The sequence below is a fragment of the Balaenoptera physalus genome (assembly GCF_965194825.1).
Source record: "Balaenoptera physalus genome assembly, chromosome: 3".
Classification (NCBI taxonomy): domain Eukaryota; kingdom Metazoa; phylum Chordata; class Mammalia; order Artiodactyla; family Balaenopteridae; genus Balaenoptera; species Balaenoptera physalus.
This window is the reverse complement of record NC_138890.1, coordinates 116,893,874-116,910,922: the sequence shown is the minus strand read 5'-3', so window position 1 is coordinate 116,910,922 and position 17,049 is coordinate 116,893,874. Positions and strand designations below refer to the sequence as shown.

The 17,049-nt window shown below is 40.6% G+C and overlaps 1 protein-coding gene across 9 annotated transcripts in view; it reads left to right on the top strand.

Moving 5' to 3' along the window:
• The window catches only part of PDE8B (phosphodiesterase 8B), a 383,716-nt gene that overhangs the window by 30,536 nt on the left and 336,131 nt on the right, over window positions 1–17,049 (top strand). The gene's annotated exons all lie outside the window — the stretch shown is intronic.

Below are 17,049 nucleotides of genomic sequence, written 5' to 3'. Positions count from 1 at the left end.
TGTCGCCTTTGTCACCTTATGACTCAGTTATCAGTTTAATATTCAAGACAATATTCCCTGCACCTCTAGGAGATAAAGTGTTTTAAACATTGCCATGGAGACCTTCTAGAGTTCACAGTATGCTTGAGTTGATTGTTGGTTAACCTGACTCCATCAATTTCCTCTATTCAAGATTTCCAAAGCAGTTTGCAAAAGCCAATGAATTCCCCATTTCTTACCATTATCATTGCTTCTCAGGTGCATATTGTTCAGGTGCACAGCAACTGCATAACCCAAAGCTTCTCCTTCTACCCGTAGCTTATCCCAGTCCACCACAGGTGAGAGCCTTAACGGTTGCTACTGGAGCTGCACTTCCACCACAATGGGGTCCTTATTTCTGTCTACCTACAACATCCTATCCAAGGGGAGCCTCAAAAGTAGTAATTGCTGAACACCTCTGAATTGTGCATGTGTGACTGCCAGGAAGCTTTCAACAGGCATTACAGACCTTGGTGTCAGAGAAACCCTGGAGCTAAATCTAGAGATCCATAGTGTGGGTGTGGGCCGAGGTGCTGTCAGATGACACCTGTGTGGAACTGGCTGCCCATAGCAGTGACTGGGGTAAATGGCGGGGCCAGGATGAGAATGGTGCTCAGGACTCTGGTACACTGGAGGTGCTGCCTCTAGACAAGTATTAGTATACAAAACATTGTCAGCCCATTCCAAGCATTTACTTGAGCCCAAGTAAATTGGAGGTCAGTTCCTACATGCATTTGACCAGACCTAGGTCAAAGTCTATTCACCTTATCAATTTCCTGACTACTCTTTAATCTGTGTGGTTCTCATAGTGGGTTTGGTCTGAGTCTGAGGACCATGATCACAAATCCATTTCTCAGTGGATTAAAGGAGAAAGCAGGCTGGAGATTCCCAAAGTTACTGACATCCTTGCCTTCAGTCAGATATGAACCTGACGGCTATTTCATTCACCAACATAACTTTGAAGATAGTTTTCAGTATCAAAACTCTGTCTGAGGGACTTTCCTGGTGGCACAGTGGTTAAGAATCCACCTGCCAATGCAGGGGACACGGGTTCGAGCCCTGGTCCAGGAAGATCCCACATGCCACGGAGCAGCTAGGCCCGTGAGCCACAACTACTGAAGCCCGCGCACCTAGAGCCTGTGCTGCACAACAAGAGAAGTCACCGCAGTGAGAACCTGTGCACCACAACCAAGAGTAGCCCCCGCTCGCAGCAACTAGAGAAAGCCCGCGTGCAGCAATGAAGACCCAACACAGCCAAAAATAAATAAATTTAAAAAAAACACACAAAAAAACTGTCTGAATAGATTATTTCCCTGTTCAGTTATTAGACATGTAACCTACTATATGAGCTAATATGTTCACATAAAAAATTACTAACATTTTCCTGACCAGTTTATTAATGAAGGTACCTTCTGATTTAAAAAATATCTTCAGTATAGGGAAAAGGAGAACAGATTCAATTATTACACTGTCACCATTCTTTTAAAAAGTTACAAATGCTTGAGGATGTTTCAAAACATTTTATTATGGAAAGTTTTTAACATACACAAAATAGAAAGAATAGAATAATGAATCCCCATGTACCTGCCAGCCAGCTCTCAGGGGATCTTTACCAAGACTCCAAAGGAATCTAGAATTCTAGGCTTACTTTGCAGGTAGCCAAGATGGCCACTGCCAGAGAAGAATGTTTTTCTCACTATTCCCATCACAGCTTGCCTACCCTGGAAATGGATCTCTTCCCTTCCAGTGGGTTTATTTGCTTAGGTTCTCTTTAACCAGAGGGGTCAAGTCCAGAGATGAGGAAGGGTCTAGCTGTGCCAACCAGAGGGAGCAGTGTCCTCCTGTTTCTCAGTAATTCACTGTGCATTGGTGCTGATACTTGTCAGAGTTTTATTTAGCTCTGTTCTTCTTCTCCTTCTGTTGAAATGTCATTGCTTTTTCTTGGACTGTGGGATACGGTCGGTGACCTTCACGTGGGCTCCAGCATTACTGTCTGTAAGATTTCACAGTAAATGAATTGGCATAAATCACCAATCTTACTTCTACAGTGTTTGACTCTTGCATTTCGACTGGCCTAGGCTGCTCACTGTTTTCCGTCTTAGTTCAGGGAAATCAGAAAAAATTGTTTTGAAATTGAATTTTTTTTTTTTTAGTATGTTTTTGTAATGAAACTCTGTGATGACCTTGATTGTGTTTTTGCAAATCTCCTCCCGTCTCACTTCTGTTTTCACATTGAGATGCAGTTGTTTTTCACAATCTGGAGCACAGAAAAAATATGGACTGTATTCTATGCTGTTCCGAACCCATATGTACCTCTGGGTTTTATTTGGGGCACTGCATTTGAAAGGATATATTGGCAAACTGGAGTGTATCAAGGGGAGAGCTAAAAGGCTGGTTTGGGAGCAATATATGAAGAACAATTAACCATGGAGAAAAGAAGACCCAGGGAAGATGCAGTAGCTATCTGCAAAAGCTGTATTGAAAGCTAACTATGAACAGTGGGGGGAAGTTAGAGGAAGGCAAATTTCAGCTTTATAAGATCTTTATAATCTTAGAAATGATAAGATTAGATTAGATTAGAAATATCCAGCACTTAAACAAGATTGTCTCATAAGGAATTGTATTCTCCTCCCTAGGAGTCAGATAAATGCCAGATAACATCTCTTAGGAACATACTTACAGAGGGGGTTCCCAGTAGTAACAGAAAACCTGTCTAGAGCACTTATTTTGTGCCATGTACTATTCTGAGCACCTTTCCTATATTACTAATTTAATCCTCACAACAGCCTTATGAGATACGCACTTAAGATCCACAGGCTTTTATCCTAAAGACTTAAGACCAGATGTGTTTTAAAATTCTTTGGATTGGGCTTCCCTGGTGGCGCAGTGGTTGAGAATCTGCCCGCTAATGCAGGGGGACACGGGTTCGAGCCCTGGTCTGGGAAGATCCCACATGCCGCGGAGCAACTAGGCCCGTGAGCCACAACTACTGAGCCTGTGCGTCTGGAGCCTGTGCCCCGCAACAAGAGAGGCCGCGACAGTGAAAGGCCCGCGCACCGCGATGAAGAGTGGCCCCCGCTTGCCACAACTAGAGAAAGCCCTCACATAGAAACGAAGACCCAACACAGCCAAAAAAATAAAATAAAAATAATAAAAATAAATAAATAAATAAGTCAGGAGCTCTTTAAAAAAAAAAAATTCTTTGGATTTTAGAAAGGTGCATGGCACATCTACCTCATGTTAGAAAACACTCCCATGGCACTGTCAAATACGTTAATATTTCCGTGGTGAGGCATATGAGTTTTACATTAAATGGAATACATACCTTTACATGAATTGGGTTAGATTTTGCTGCCAAATCAGGTCAGGCCACCTCTTCCCATGAAATAGGTTTTGAAATAATTTTAGATTTATGGATTCTGAGTTGTAGATGAGGGAATATGGACTCATTTTTCTATCTCTAGTTTGCAAATGAAGACACTGAGGCATAGAGATTAAATACCTTGCTCAAAGTCATACTCTTAACCACCCCATGGGCTGCCTCTCACTATGCTCTGCCTCTTCTTATTGAGTTAAGCTAAATTCCCCCAAGTGTCTCTTCCAATTCTGCGCGTCTTTGATTTCCTAACCTCTGATTTCAACCTGCCTCAGGCTCTTCTCACCAGGTAGAGATGCATTATGGAGATACCAAGATCTGTTCCCAGAGGCCACGTTGAAATAAGAGATATTTGGAAGAAGGAGATTACCTCTTCCTACTCCAAGCGGATTGTGTCTCACAGGTGGCATTTTGGTGTAATTGCTCTCCAAGCACTAGGCTGAGCCGGCTGAAGAGAAAATGATGTGTCATCATGATTTGTCTTCAGTGAACTTCCCTTTTGTATCTTTCACCACCACCTGTTACCCAGAACACCACCACATGAATCCCGATGGCTCAGGTTTGCCCCCTTTCCATCCGTGTTCCAGGACTGATTTTCCCAGTAAAGGAGCTGATGCCTCTTAACCTTTCTCTCACCATCTAGATATGCATTGTGGAGTAGTAGAAAGAAAATGGATTTGGACATTCAGATATCTGAATTGAAGTCTAGATGTGCAAACTTGGGCAAAGCCACTTAACCTCATTCATCAATTTGTAAAATGGGATAGATAGTACTTACCCAGGGATGAATTCAGGTTTTATGGGCCTTGAAGTTTATACTCTTTGGGGGAACCCTTTTTAAACAAAAGAATACAAAATTGTGAATACAAACTGGGTGGGTACAAAATGTATATTTAGTTAGAAATAATGCCCATGGCCATATAAGGGGAAGTATGATGCTTTGGAAGTTGGAGTATAAAGAAACCATCGCGGAGATTAACCAAGATGGCAGAGTAGAAGGACGTGCTCTCACTCCCTCTTGCGAGAGCACCAGAATCAAATCTGGCTGCTGGACAATCATTGACAGGAAGACCCTGGACTTCACCAAGGAGGATACCCCACGTCCCAGGACAGAGGAGAAGCCACAGTGAGACGGTAGGAGGGGCGCAATCAGAGTAAAATCAAATCCCATAACTGCTGGGTGGGTGACTCACAGACTGGCGAACACTTATACCACAGAAGTCCACCCACTGGAGTGAAGGTTCTGAGCCCCACGTCAGGCTTCCCAACCTGGGGGTCCGGCTACGGGAGGAGGAATTCCTAGAGAATCAGACTTTGAAGCCTAGTGGGAATTGATTGCAGGACTTTGACAGGACTGGGGGAAACAGAGACCCCACTCTTGGAGGGCACACACAAAGTAATGTGTGCATCGGGACCCAGGGGAAGGAGCAGTGACCCTGGGGGAGACTGAACCAGACCTACCTGCTGGTGTTGGGGGGTCTCCTGCAGAGGCGAGTGGTGGCTCTGTTTCACCGTGGGGATAAGGACACTGGCAGCCGAGGTTCTGGGAAGTTCTCCTTGGCGTGAGCCCTCCCAGAGTCTGCCATTAACCCCACCAAAGAGCACGGGTAGGCTCCAGTGTTGGGTTGCCTCAGGCAAAACAACCAACAGGGAGGGAACCCAGCCCCACCCATCAATAGTCAAGTGGATTAAGGTTTTACTGAGCTCTGACCGCCACAGCAACAGGGAGGGAACCCAGCCCCACCCATCAACAGTCAAGTGGATTAAGGTTTTACTGAGCTCTGACTGCCACAGCAACAGTCAGCTCTACCCACCACCAGAGCCTCCCATCAAGCCTCTTAGATAGCCTCAACCACCAGAGGGCAGACAACAGAAGCAAGAAAAACTACAATCCTGCAGCCTGTGGACCAAAAACCACAGTTACAGAAAGATAGAGAAGATGAAAAGGCAGAGGGCTATGTACCAGATGAAGGAACAAGAAAAAACCCCAGAAAAACAACTAAATGAAGTGGAGATAGGCAACCTTCCAGAGAAAGAATTCAGAATAATGATAGTGAAGATGATCCAGGACCTCGGAATAAGAATGGAGGCAAAGATCGAGAAGATGCAAGAAATGATTAACAAAGACTTAGAAGAATTAAAGAACAAACAAACAGAGATGACCAATACAATAACTGAAATGAAAAATACACTAGAAGGAATCAATAGCAGAATAACTGAGGCAGAAGAACGGATAAGTGACCTGGAAGACAGAATGGTGGAATTCACTGCTGCGGAACAGACTAAAGAAAAAAGAATGAAAAGAAATGAAGACAGCCTAAGAGACCTCTGGGACAACATTAAACGCAACAACATTCGCATTATAGGGGTCCCAGAAGGAGAAGAGAGAGAGAAAGGACCAGAGAAAATATTTGAAGAGATTATAGTCGAAAACTTCCCTAACGTGGGAAAGGAAATAGCCACCCAAGTCCAGGAAGCACAGAGAGTCCCATACAGAATAAACCCAAGGAGAAACACGCCGAGACACATAGTAATCAAAGTGGCAAAAATTAAAGACAAAGAAAAATTATTGAAAGCAGCAAGGGAAAAACGACAAATAACATACAAGGGAACTCCCATAAGGTTAACAGCTGATTTCTCAGCAGAAACTCTGCAAGCCAGAAGGGAGTGGCATGATATACTTAAAGTGATGAAAGGGAAGAACCTACAACCAAGATTACTCTACCCGGCAAGGATCTCATTTAGATTTGATGGAGAAATCAAAAGCTTTACAGACAAGCAAAAGCTACGAGAATTCAGCACCACCAAACCAGCTCTACAACAAATGCTAAAGGAACTTCTCTAAGTGGGAAACACAAGAGAAGAAAAGGACCTACAAAAACAAACCCAAAACAATTAAGAAAATGGTCATAGGAACATACATATCGATAATTACCTTAAACGTGAGTGGATTAAACGCCCCAACCAAAAGACATAGACTGGCTGAATGGATACAAAAACAAGACCCATATATATGCTGTCTACAAGAGACCCACTTTAGACCTAGGGACACATACAGACTGAAAGTTAGGGGATGGAAAAAGATATTCCATGCAAATGGAAATCAAAAGAAAGCTGGAGTAGCTATACTCATATCAGATAAAATAGACTTTAAAATAAAGAATGTTACAAGAGACAAGGAAGGACACTACATAATGATCCAGGGATCAATCCAAGAAGAAGATATAACAATTATAAATATATATGCACCCAACATAGGAGCACCTCAATACATAAGGCAACTGCTAACAGCTATAAAAGAGGAAATCGACAGTAACACAATAATAGTGGGGGACTTTAACACTTCACTTACACCAATGGACAGATCATCCAAAATGAAAATAAATAAGGAAACAGAAGCTTTAAATGACACAATAGACCAGATAGATTTAATTGATATATATAGGACATTCCATCCAAAAACAGCAGATTACACGTTCTTCTCAAGTGCGCACGGAACATTCTCCAGGATAGATCACATCTTGGGTCACAAATCAAGCCTCAGTAAATTTAAGAAAATTGAAATCATACCAAGCATCTTTTCTGACCACAACGCTATGAGATTAGAAATGAATTACAGGGAAAAAAACGTAAAAAAGACAAACACATGGAGGCTAAACAATACATTACTAAATAACCAAGAGATCACTGAAGAAATCAAAGAGGAAATCAAAAAATACCTAGAGACAAATGACAATGAAAACACGACGACCCAAAACCTATGGGATGCAGCAAAAGCGGTTCTAAGAGGGAAGTTTATAGCTATACAAGCCTACCTAAAGAAACAAGAAAAATCTCAAGTAAACAATCTAACCTTACACCTAAAGAAACTAGAGAAAGAAGAACAAACAAAACCCAAAGTTAGCAGAAGGAAAGAAATCATAAAGATCAGAGCAGAAATAAATGAAATAGAAACAAAGAAAACAATAGCAAAGATCAATAAAGCTAAAAGTTGGTTCTTTGAGACCATAAACAAAATTGATAAGCCATTAGCCAGACTCATCAAGAAAAAGAGGGAGAGGACTGAAATCAATAAAATCAGAAATGAAAAAGGAGAAGTTACAACAGACACTGCAGAAATACAAAACGTTCTAAGAGACTACTATAAGCAACTTTATGCCAATAAAATGGACAACCTGGAAGAAATGGACAAATTCTTAGAAAGGTATAACCTTCCAAGACTGAATCAGGAAGAAACAGAAAATATGAACAGACCAATCACAAGTAATGAAATTGAAAGTGTGATTAAAAATCTTCCAACAAACAAAAGTCCAGGACCAGATGGCTTCACAGGTGAATTCTATCAAACATTTAGAGAAGAGCTAACACCCATCCTTCTCAAACTCTTCCAAAAAATTGCAGAGGAAGGAACACTCCCAAACTCATTCTATGAGGCCACCATCACCCTGATACCAAAACCAGACAAAGACACTACAAAAAAAGAAAATTACAGACCAATATCACTGATGAATATAGATGCAAAAATCCTCAACAAAATACTAGCAAACAGAATCCAACAACACATTAAAAGGATCATACACCACGATCAAGTGGGATTTATCCCAGGGATGCAAGGATTCTTCAATATACGCAAATCAATCAATGTGATACACCATATTAACAAATTGAAGAATAAAAACCATATGATCATCTCAATAGATGCAGAAAAAGCTTTTGACAAAATTCAACACCCATTTATGACAAAAACTCTCCAGAAAGTGGGCATAGAGGGAACCTACCTCAACATAATAAAGGCCATATATGACAAACCCACAGCAAACATCATTCTCAATGGTGAAAAACTGAAAGCATTTCCTCTAAGATCAGGAACGAGGCAAGGATGTCCACTCTCACCACTATTATTCAACATAGTTCTGGAAGTCCTAGCCACGGCAATCAGAGAAGAAAAAGAAATAAAAGGAATACAAATTGGAAAAGAGGAAGTAAAACTGTCACTGTTTGCGGATGACATGATACTATACTTAGAGAATCCTAAAACTGCCACCAGAAAACTGCTAGAGCTAATTAATGAATATGGTAAAGTCGCAGGATACAAAATTAATGCACAGAAATCTCTTGCATTCCTATACACTAATGATGAAAAATCTGAAAGAGAAATTATGGAAACACTCCCATTTACCATTGCAAGAAAAAGAATAAAATACCTAGGAATAAACCTACCTAGGGAGACAAAAGACCTGTATGCAGAAAACTATAAGACACTGATGAAAGAAATTAAAGATGATACCAACAGATGGAGAGATATACCATGTTCTTGGATTGGAAGAATCAACATTGTGAAAATGAGTATACTACCCAAAGCAATCTACAGATTCAATGCAATCCCTATCAAATTACCAATGGCATTTTTTACGGAGCTAGAACAAATCATCTTAAAATTTGTATGGAGACACAAAAGACCCCGAATAGCCAAAGCAGTCTTGAGGCAAAAAAATGGAGCTGGAGGAATCAGACTCCCTGACTTCAGACTATACTACAAAGCTACAGTAATCAAGACAATATGGTACTGGCACAAAAACAGAAACATAGATCAATGGAACAAGATAGAAAGCCCAGAGATTAACCCACGCACCTATGGTCAACTAATCTATGACAAAGGAGGCAAAGATATACAATGGAGAAAAGACAGTCTCTTCAATAAGTGGTGCTGGGAAAACTGGACAGCTACATGTAAAAGAATGAAATTAGAATACTCCCTAACACCATACACAAAAATAAACTCAAAATGGATTAGAGACCTAAATATAAGACTGGACACTATAAAACTCTTAGAGGAAAACATAGGAAGAACACTCTTTGACATAAATCACAGCAAAATCTTTTTTGATCCACCTCCTAGAGTAATGGAAATAAAAACAAAAATAAACAAGTGGGACCTAATGAAACTTCAAAGCTTTTGCACAGCAAAGGAAACCATAAACAAGACGAAAAGACAACCCTCAGAATGGGAGAAAATATTTGCAAATGAATCAACGGACAAAGGAATAATCTCCAAAATATATAAACAGCTCATTCAGCTCAATATTAAAGAAACAAACACCCCAATCCAAAAATGGGCAGAAGACCTAAATAGACATTTCTCCAAAGAAGACATACAGACGGCCACGAAGCACATGAAAAGCTGCTCAACATCACTAATTATTAGAGAAATGCAAATCAAAACTACAATGAGGTATCACCTCACTCCTGTTAGAATGGGCATCATCAGAAAATCTACAAACAACAAATGCTGGAGAGGGTGTGGAGAAAAGGGAACCCTCTTGCACTGTTGGTGGGAATGTAAATTGATACAGCCACTATGGAGAACAATATGGAGGTTCCTTAAAAAACTAAAAATAGAATTACCATATGACCCAGCAATCCCACTACTGGGCATATACCCAGAGAAAACCGTAATTCAAAAAGACACATGCACCCGAATGTTCATTGCAGCACTATTTACAATAGCCAGGTCATGGAAGCAACCTAAATGGCCATCAACAGACGAATGGATAAAGAAGTTGTGGTACATATATACAATGGAATATTACTCAGCCATAAAAAGGAACGAAATTGAGTCATTTGTTGAGACGTGGATGGATCTAGAGACTGTCATACAGAGTGAAGTAAGTCAGAAAGAGGAAAACAAATATCATATATTAATGCATGTATGTGGAACCTAGAAAAATGGTACAGATGAGCCAGTTTGCAGGGCAGAAGTTGAGACACAGATGTAGAGAATGGACATATGGACACCAAGGGGGGAAAACTGCGGTGAGGTGGGGATGGCGGTGTGCTGAATTGGGCGATTGGGATTGACATGTATACACTGATGTGTATAAAATTGATGCCTAATAAGAACCTGCAGTATAAAAAAACAAACAAAACAAGTAATACTAAACTTTCATTGGGTTATTTGTATGGAAATATGTTAATATAAATGTTTCAGACATTACATGAAATTTCTAAAAATCTTATATTTGTATTTGTATGGAAATATGTTAATATAAATGTTTCAGACATTACATGAAATTTCTAAAAATCTTATATTTGTATTTGTATGGAAATATGTATGGAAATATGTTAATATAAATGTTTCAGACATTACATGAAATTTCTAAAAATCTTATATGTTCTGGTATAATGTTATAAGTAATAATCCTAGTTATTACTTTAAAATGTATATCTCAGAAATAACTAATTTTCTTGTCAACTGCATTATTATGAACTTTCATCAAATCTTTTACCGTGGTCATTTTTAAGTCTTTTGTCATTTACAGACAGTTCTGGGTGTACTCTGATGATTTTGCAAATATGTTCCTATAAAAGGGTTTCATCTTCAAGAAATTCATGGAAAAGACTCTGACAAGTACAGGTTTCTGGTAACTGACTGTACTGCTGAACTGAATGAATAAGCATTTTCAGAACTCTGATGAAACACTGATGAACTCATAAAAGTGCTAACAAAAGATCAAGATGAAAAAAAACAATTAATTACATGGGACTGAGTGAACTGATGAGGATGAGTATAATTTTTGTGACTTTCAGTCTGAATTTAAAAAAAAAAAAAAATCCCACAAGGACTCAGAGGCAAAGAATATACAAATCAATTTTCACTGCAAAGTAAAGGAGCTGTTACAGTGGAGGATTACTGGACTGAATGTCAATATTATGACATAGTATGAGTGTGTTTCATGTTTGGTAATTGCAATCATTGTTGTTTTGTTGTGGTCATCCATGTACAATGCTTGGTGTCAGTCTATTTATCTCTTGTAAAAATAAAATACAGTGTGTGTGTGTGAAAAAAAAAAAAAAAAAGAAACCATCGCCTTAACAAAAGGCCTTTTTTGTGTGTGTCAATATATTGCTAGGGCCCCTTCCCGGAGTTAGGAAGGGGTTCATTCATCAAAGGGTCTTGAAGCTTAAGATTCATTAGCATCATGGTAAATTTACTTCTGTGTCAACCTCATAGAGTTGTGAGAATTAAGTCACAAGACTAAATATATGCAAACCTGTTTTGTAATCACTAAACACTGTGCAGTGTTAATCTTTATTCTGATGCCTGAAACCAAGCATAAATGATTACTCAATAAATGACAAAATGGATGAAATTTGCTCTCACCAAAGTGTTATATGGGCTTATTGTATTACTTTTCCCTAGGCCTTTAAAAAATGTATCAGAAAAATATATGCATACATTTTTACAAAAGAGTCAAATATTGATAGAAGACTTGCAACAAAAAAATAGCGATTCCATGTCTCGTGCTTCATATTTTCTAATTCCACTTTCCAGAGTCAGCATATTTCTTCAGTACTGCTAAGTAATATGTATTATATTGCTTTCTCCAGATTTATCAATGTTGGATAATCTCTAGTAACTTTCTATTATGATAGGTAAGGATTTTACTTTCTTCTTCCCATACTCCCAATATAGTTATAGTACAACTTTTATGACTAAATTAATATGAAATATTGTTTACAGCTGAACCATAGTGAACTATGATTATATTTCTTTCCATATGCATCTGTTTTACTTTCCTAAATTTGATATGTCAGTTTTTCATTTCTTAGTTTTTTGTTTTATGTATACTTGAGTGTTCCCATTCTCCACAATAGCATTTTATATATTTTTCACACAATTAAATTCCACGCACTGCAGAGAGCCATGGAGGCCTCTGTCCCTCTGCTCCAGATTGCTCTTGTAACTCTGTGTGCAACAGGATGGAACTTCCATGTGCCGTCATGCTGGACATTTCCTTCACCTTTCTCCTATGTTGGGTTTCCTATTTCCTATATTCCTCATCTTCCTCTTTCCTGGTTTAGTCCCTCTTTTTGGTGGATCTTATTCTCTAGTAGCTTCCTGAGGAAAGCTATATGAGAGGTAGATTAACTGAGACTCTGAATGTCTCAAAATGTCTTTATTCTAGCCTTATAATTGACTGATAGTTTGGATAGATCCAGACTTGTAGGTTGAAAATCATTTTACTCAGAATTTGGAAGGCATTCCATTATCTTCTAGCTTCTGGTATTACTCTGAGAAGTTCTGGCATTCGAATTCCCAATCCTTTGTACCTGAAGATTTTCCTCTTTGGAGGTGGTCTAAAAATCCGCAATAGCATATGTGGTAGATTAGATTATTGCTCAAAAATATTCACTGTTCTCCCTTCCCCTCCTACTTAGGTGAGTGGAGTGTGCTTCCCTCCTGTTTGATTCTAGGCTTGGCCATGTGGCTTACTTTGGCTAATGGGATATTAGCAGACATGTTGCAAGCAGAAGCTTGAAAAGCACTTAAGTGGTTGAGCTTGCTCTCCCATGCTTTGTCATTGGAAGCAGCAGAACGTGCTGATGACTAGCCCACTGGTTCTAGGAGAAGAATGAGTAATACCTGGAACAAAGCCAATCAGTCCTGGCCAAGTTCAACCTAAATCAGGAGAGGTGCCCAGCTGAGCCTAGCTGAGGTCTGCCAACCCTCAGCTGACTCACAGATCAATGATAGTAAATTGCTGTTATTCTAAGCCACTGAGTTTTTGGATGTTTGTCATGTAGCATTTTGTGGCAGTAGCTTTTGGTGTCAGAAATTGATATCTAATTGGTATTAGGAATTGGTATCAGTAGTAGGATATAGACACAAGAAGAACAAAAAATAAGTGGCGTTGGTTTGGGGACTGGATGGTGGGCAAAAGAAGCCTAATAGGCTGGAAAGAAAATGTAGACCTGTGTTATGTAGAGATGAAATGTTTTATAAATCATTGGTAACTTGAAAATTGGAATATTCACCTAAAAATATTTGGATTTATGCTGAGAGATCTCCAGAGAAAATGATGAAAGTGTGAGCTAGTTGTATTTATTTGCCAATAATAGGACTACAAGAAAGAGATGAGTTCATAAGTGAACCAGCCAGTTTTCAAGGAAAATGTAGATGGAATAGAGGGAGCCCAGGAATTGTTGAGTTGGAAAATAACTTTTTCATCTCCAACTGGCTACTTTGTAGCAAGTCAACTACATTTGGCCCCCTCTGTCCTGGAAGGCTCAGCAGTTCATCCTCATCGGGTTAGATACCTGTTCTGGCTATTGGTTTGCCGTTGTTGCTCACAGAGCTTCAGCAAGCACCACTATCTGAGGACTTATGGAATGCTAGATCTTAGTCATGAAATCACATACAACATAATGTCAACCACTGGATCCACTTCATACCAAAGGAGGTGTGAGAGTAAGCTCATGACCATGGGATCCACTGGCCATGTCACATAACGCATCATCTAGAAGGAGCAAGCTTCATAAAGCACTGGAATGGTTACCAAGGCACAGCTGTATCTCCAGCTTGGAGATAATTATACCTTGAAAGGATAGGGTGCTATCCTTCAGGAAGCACTGTATACATTAAATCAGGTCCTCCATGTGGTATGCATCCTCAATAGGAAGACTGTGTGGGTCTGGGAACCAAGTGGTGGAAGCAGGAGTGGTACCCTGTATCATCAGTCCCAACGACCCACTGGGGAAATTTGTGTTTCTTGTCTCTGCAGTTCTGGGCTCTGAGGGATTAGAGGTCCTGCTACCCAAATGTAGTGCACTCTTGACAGGAGACACAGCAAGAGTCCCATTGAACTATATGCTATGGCTGCCACCAGGGCATTTTGGATGCCTTATAACCAATGACCAGCAGGTGAAAAAGGGAGTCATCGTCTAGGCAGAGATAACTGACTTCGATCAGCAGGAGGAGGTGGAGCTGCTTTTACACAATGGGGACGAGGAGGAAACGTGTCTGGATCCCAAGTGATCCACATGGGCATCTCTTCTCCACCCTTGCTCAATCTCCGAACATATATGGGCAACAAATTCTGCTTGAAAAGAATGTGATTACTAAGATGCCTGTAGAATGAAAGTTTGGGTCACCCCACCAAGTAAGCCACCAAAAGTTGCAGAATTGATAGCTGATGGGGAGAAGAATTTAAATCTGATAGTGCAGGTGAGAGAGAATGAGTACGATTTGTGACCTCAAGACAAATGGCAGCATCAGGGGCTGTAGTTCTTCCCATAACTTCTCTCTTCTAAGTTTCTCCTCCAGAAGAGAGGCCTATAGAAACCATGGAGAACTTGATCTGTATAGGGCAAGAAATGGACTGTAGTAGTCATAGAGGTGTACTGCTTAGATGTCCCTTAAAGATAATCTGCCATGTGTATCATAGTTGACTGATAGCCCAGCTGCCACACCTCTGGATCCAATACCATGGGAACAAAGAGGCCATACTTCCCTTAGACAGCTTCCAGCTAATAACTGAATAAGGTGAGGGTACTAGAGCTAGGCTATGCCTACCTGTTCCTCTCATGAACAGTTTGTGGCTCAGAGACTCCTCTTTGGCCTGGCTGACACCTTTTCAGAACTGTTCTGAGGTCTGAAGCTTTTCCTACTCAAGTCTCTCTTTCCCCTCTCCTTTCACAGGTATCAGACCTGCGTTGTGATCTGAAGGTTCTTCCCATCTACTCTTGTTCTCTATCCCTTTATCCTTCACAGACATTTACCCCAGTAAATCTCTTGTACATCTAATCTCCTCTCGATAGCTGCTCAGAGGACCTATCCCATAGTGTTTTTGGCAATAGCAATTGACGTACTATGACTTGGTGTAGTTTTTATTCACTCTGTTGGACACTTGGGGGACCCTGTCCATTGAGCGACTTGAGACTTTCAGTTAGAGGAAATTTTATTTCTTCTTTTCAAATCTTCTCTCCAAATTTCTCTTTCTGGAACTCCTATTAAGTTGGATACTGGACCTTCAGGATCAAGCTTCTAATTTTCCTATCTTTTCTCTTCTATTGTCCATATCTTTTTTCTTTTTGTTCTGTTTTCTGGGAGACTTCCTCAACTTTATCATCAAACTTTTCTATCAATTTTCAAAATTTCACGTTTCTTATTCTTTTTTTTTAAATTAATTAATTAGTTAAATTTATTTTTGGCTGTGTTGGGTCTTTGTTTCTGTGCGAGGGCTTTCTCTAGTTGCGGCAAGCGGGGGCCACTCTTCATCGCGGTGCATGGGCCTCTCACTGTCGCGGCCTACCCTGTTGCGGAGCACAGGCTCCAGACGCGCAGGCTCAGTAGTTGTGGCCCACGGGCCCAGTTGCTCCTCGGCATGTGGGATCTTCCCAGACCAGGGCTCGAAGCCGTGTCCCCTGCATTGGCAGGCAGACTCTCAACCACAGCGCCACCAGGGAAGCCCCAGGTTTCTTATTCTTAATTTCAAAGAGTTCATTCTTATTTTCTAGTTATTTGTTTTCTTTAGCATCTTGTTTTTATTTCCTGAATGCACCTTCTCTTCTTATCTAAGGGTGTTATTTCTAGCTTTTTTGTCTTTGAAGTATTCATTTATTCTTGGCATTGTTCTACTTCCTCTTACTTATTTAAGAATTAGGCACTAACCAGCTTAGTGGACAGTCTGTGAGCTTGGGAGGGGCTTGTCACCCCTTGGCTCCAGTGCAGCGTATATGGCATTAAGCTGGCTATTTCAGTGGCGGAAACTCAGATGTCAGTGTCTGTTGGACGTCTCTCTGGGACCATTAATGTCTGGAAAGAAGAATTTTCCAGTCTCATTATTAAAGGATCTAAGTCTAGCTGCTGGCATTTTTGAGACTGAGATGAGGAGGACATTTGTATCATTCAGTATTTTTACTCTGGAATCTAACTTCCACCATCCTAAAAGCTTTCTGGTTCAATTTTTTTCCCAAAAAAATATATGTAGGGAAGTTTTTTGTTTTTTTTTTTTTAATCACTTTGTTTGGCTTGTGGGTGAGGACCAAATGCTCACTAAATGGATTCTGAACAAATCTCCCTATTTTCATCAGTTGCCTCCCTCCAATTAGTGCCTCAAAGCCTCAGCTTTTCAGGGGGGTGTGCACTGCCACATCAGTTTGCTTCTTGATGAGTTCATGCTCTGCAGGTTCTTAAGTTCCACCTTTCTCTACTCTGCTCAGGCCAGAATCTTCCAGTCACTTTCTGTCTTCATGTATTGTGATTTGAGAAGAGAAGGGCCTACTGGTTTCATCAGTGCTGCATGTGTGTTTCTGTTTCTCATCTTACTTGTTGCTGAGAGGCGAAAGGAGAAACAAATCTCTTTTCTGTACGGCCTTAAAACTGAAGTTCTTCCCCAGGCTTTTTTCATGTTAAAATAGTAAATGCCTAATTCCTAACTAGCTTGTGTATGTTATGCCAGGAGAGCCTGTCCTAGGAGAACTTGGGGCACCAACACTGCAGGTGTACATAGATGCAGCTGGATCGAATGCCAAGAGCAGGAAGCATGATCGAGATGGGAAAGAGCACTTTTCCAAATGGTTTGTTCAAAAATGGGATGGGGCTTCCCTGGTGGCACAGTGGTTGAGAGTCTGCCTGCCAGTGCAGGGGACGCGGGTTTGAGCCCTGGTCTGGGAAGATCCCACATGCCGCGGAGCAACTGGGCCCGTGAGCCACAACTACTGAGCCTGTGCGTCTGGAGCCTGTGCTCCTCAACAAGAGAGGCCGCGATAGTGAGAGGCCCGCGCACCGCGATGAAGAGTGGCCCCTGCTTGCTGCAACTAGAGAAAGCCCTCGCACAGAAACGAAGACCCAACACAGCCAAAAATAAATAAAT